This window comes from Microtus ochrogaster, chromosome 18, assembly GCF_000317375.1.
Source record: "Microtus ochrogaster isolate Prairie Vole_2 chromosome 18, MicOch1.0, whole genome shotgun sequence".
Lineage (NCBI taxonomy): Eukaryota > Metazoa > Chordata > Mammalia > Rodentia > Cricetidae > Microtus > Microtus ochrogaster.
In genome coordinates this window covers 20,331,735-20,335,685 of record NC_022020.1, presented here as the reverse complement: position 1 = coordinate 20,335,685, position 3,951 = coordinate 20,331,735, and the positions used below count along the sequence as shown (strand labels likewise).

General features: G+C 42.9%; 1 protein-coding gene across 4 annotated transcripts in view; it reads right to left on the bottom strand.

Annotated features, from left to right (window-relative positions):
• Positions 1 to 3,951, bottom strand: part of Sap130 (Sin3A associated protein 130) — a 66,210-nt gene that overhangs the window by 52,408 nt on the left and 9,851 nt on the right. The gene's annotated exons all lie outside the window — the stretch shown is intronic.

The window sequence follows — 3,951 nt, the reverse complement described above, 5'->3', positions numbered from 1 at the left end:
TATTATTACAATTTTCTAAGATTAATCAATATAACACAGAGTATCCTTGCTGTCAAGGAATGAAACAGTGACCAATTCCACAGGATGTTGTTTTCTTCGTCGACAAGGGGCCTCATTATTGCAGTCCGGACAGCCTCTAATTTGTGATTCTCTCATCTAGCTTCTGGAGTGCTGGGGTTATATGTATATGTTGTTACTGATTCTCTTACAAGGATTTCTACCATTCTAGCTTTATAGTCCTGGTTGACCTGGAACTCATTATGTAGTCAGCTAATGCCATATTTGCAGCAATCTTTCTGCCTCTGCCTTCCAAATGCTGGGATTATGAGTGTTGCCCATGTCTAAGACATGTACGATTTTCTTTTTTTCTTTCATTAATAAGTTCTTTGTCTACATGTATTACATGTGTGTGTGCCTGGTGCCTGTGGAAGTCAGAAGAAGGCATCAGACATTCTGAAACTGGAGTCAAAGATGGTTGTGAACCATCATATGGAGCTGGGAACCAAACCCAGGAACTTGCAGAAACAGCAAGAACACTCAATGGCTGAGCCATCTCTCCAGCCCCTTGTGAGGCTTGTTCTAAGTGGAGCCAAGAGTCAAAACTGTGGGATGTAAGGTTTCCTCTGAATATGAACACAGCGGCTTGACAGTCATTGAAAATAAGCTCAAATAGTAGTTCAGTGGGGGAAAGACACCTCCTGCCAAGGCTGACTCCTGAGTTTGATCCCTAGAACCTACATAGTAGAAGGAGAAAGGCAATACCTGCAATTTTCCTCTGACTTGCACACATACATGCCCACAGACACAAACAAAATTAAAACAAAAAACCCTCTAATAGTTGAAAGCATATGATAGGATACAGTACAACTTCATTCAAAATGACTTGCTTATCTTTCAAAAGAATGTGTTATTTTGTAGCCCAGATTGGTCTCTATCTTGTGATCCTCCTGTCTCAGCTTAAGTGTTTGAGATTACAAGTACACACAACTGGTTAAAGTTTTAAAAATTTGGCATTCAAAAGATGTTTAATCTTCAATCTACAAAAGTGCCCTGCCTGCAAGATATACTGGTACAATAGTAGCACCAATGTTTGTGGGAGTAACCAGCAAATATCTGATTTGAGTTAAAGTCCACTCCACGAGACAGAAGTCATGCCTCATGCTGCCTGGGTAGCCAAGAACCTGAGACTAGACAGGCCATGGCTCTACTACTCTCTGCTGAGCTCATTTAAGTCACTGTCTTCTCAGGCATCATCAGAGAAGCTTCCTCCTGCCGGAGATGGGAACAAATATGGAGACCCACAGCCAATCAATATGCAGAGTGAGAGATCGAGAAACACTAAGTCCTAAATTAATCCATTGAATTCCTTCCCTCGGGTCTCAGGGAACCCTGCAGAGGAAGATGTGGAAAGAGTGTAAGAGCCAGAGGGGATGGAGGGCACCAAGGAATCAAGGTCTTCTAGACACACCAGGCTGGTGTGCATACGAAGTCACAGAGAGTGTGGCCACATGCACAGGGTCTGCTTTTGATGGGGTCCTACAGCTGGGAGACGTGGACACACGCCCCATCCCTAATCCATAATCAATCTCCAGTTGATATCCACTTGCGTTTCCTCCAAGGGAGTCTCACGGGAGACAAACCATGCCCAGCAGTAGATGGCCAAGCCCAATGAACTCACTGGCTTCTTTAGAGGCTCTCTGTCTAATGAAATTAAGTCAGGACTCCACCCCCACCATGACTTTACAGGTCCTTTGTGTGAATGCACCTTCCGGTTCTGGTTTTCTGTGGCTTCCTGTGGCATGTGAGAGCAGGTTTCCCTGCATCTATGTGCAGCTCTGGTGCTCTGTCTTCAGCACTTCTTCCTGTCTGCTTGTTCTGTCATCTTACGATTTGGTTTTGTTTCATCTTATTATTCCTCGGATGTCTGTTTGTTTTCTAAAGAGAAACAGGGTATGGACCTGGAGGGGAGGGGGGAGTAACTTGGGAGGAGTAAGGGGAGGGAACTGTAATCGGAATAGTGTATGAAAAATATCTCTTTTCTTTTTTTTTTTTTTGGTTTTTCGAGACAGGGTTTCTCTGTGGCTTTGGAGCCTGTCCTGGATCTATCTAGCTCTGTAGACCAGGCTGGTCTCGAACTCACAGAGATCCACCTGCCTCTGCCTCCCGAGTGCTGGGATTAAAGGTGTGCGCCACCATCGCCTCTTTTCAATAAAAGGGAAAAAGTCTTGTGAACTCTTAAGAATATTGGCATTAACAAACATGAATACTTTAATACAAAAGTCTGTTAAGTATGTTTTTTAAAAATGTTCTATTAAGGGCTGGAGAGATGGCTCAGTGGACAGGAGCACTGCCTGGTCTTCCAGAGGTCCTGAGTTCAATTCCCAGCAACTACATGGTAGCTCGCAACCATCTATAATGAGATTTGGAGCCCTCTTCTGGCCTGCATGCAATCATGCAGGCAGAACACTGTGTGCCTAATAAATCTCAAAAAAGTTCTATTAAATAAAAAGTATTGTTAGAATTATAAATTCAATATTATATAGCAAAGATAAACTTGATTTTTTTTTTAAAGATATGATTAAGTCAGGGCTGTGTAGAAATTTCCTCTAAACAAACCTTTCCATCTTCAAAAGAATCTGGGGAGGTGAAACAGTCTACTGTGCATCTTATCACACTGAGGAAGTAAACCACTCAGAGGCTTCAGAAAGTCCCTGAACTGACAAGACTCGCCCGGCTTCTCCTCCTCAAGCACAGATGAGCTGTAAGGACTGTTGAGAGATACCCAGTGGTAGCTAAGGAACCTAAAACAGGCAGAGCAGCCTGGGAACTGCTGGTAGGTCTGTGCAGTGTGCTCCATCCTCCAGCTTATGAGCTGTCACCCATGCTAAGGTGGGCTTTGGTGAGATGGTAGTCTCTGTGTTGTGTCTGCTCCTCTATTCTCACCAATATTTTCGATAATTAACCCCAATAAAACTCATTGGTTTGCTGGACAGTGATAACACACACCTTTAAACCTAGTACTCAGGGAAGCAGAGGCAGGAGGATCTATGAGTTCAAGGCTAGCCTGATCTAGAGAGAGAGAGTTCCAGGACAGCCAAGGCTACACAGAAAAACCCTGTCTTGACAAACCAAAAAAAGTCAGCCAACCTAACAAACAAAAACAGAAACCCAAACAATAAAAACAACATAAGACCTCACTGGTCAAGGTGGACTTTGGTAGAACTTTTACTTTGGCCTTCTAGCGGTTCCCCATGTGTGGTTAGTGGACATTTATTTAGTCATATCTCCCCAGAAACAACGACAAGAACCAAACTCACCCAAAATATCAACACCCAGGTAAAAACCAAACACCACTGTCCCAGATACCTGCCACTCAGCTCTATGAAGGTCATCACCCTTCCTAAGATGTCCACTATTCTATTTTCTAACCCTAGGTTTGTGCCATTTTGAGCCCTACACAGCTAAACTTATGACAGACATACCCTACTTTCTTACAGATATGATGGTCATACTACCACATGCAGGCAGAAATTTTTCATTCTCAGCATGTCACAGTAGGTCAGTCACTATGTGAATAAGTCATAGGTTATCTGTCTTCCTGCTAAGAGACATTTAGGATAGTTTTCAAGATTTGCTATTATAAATGGTAGTGCTAATAATATTCTACTGGCTACAAACAAACCTACTGTTGTCATGTATCAATTATAATATATGACAGTTTTTTTGGAGGGTATAATATATGCAGGTGAACTCATCGGTTCTGTGCCCTCTGGAGGCCAAAGGTTGACAGTGTTTTTCTCTACTTCTTTCCACCTTATGCTTTGAGGAAGGGAGAGTTCGCCACGTTGGCTAGAGCCCCTGGGAGCTGCCTGTCTCTGTGCCCCAAAATGCAGTTATAGGTATGTGTCCACATGCCCATCTTTTTTTTTTTTTTTTTTTTTTTTGGTTTTT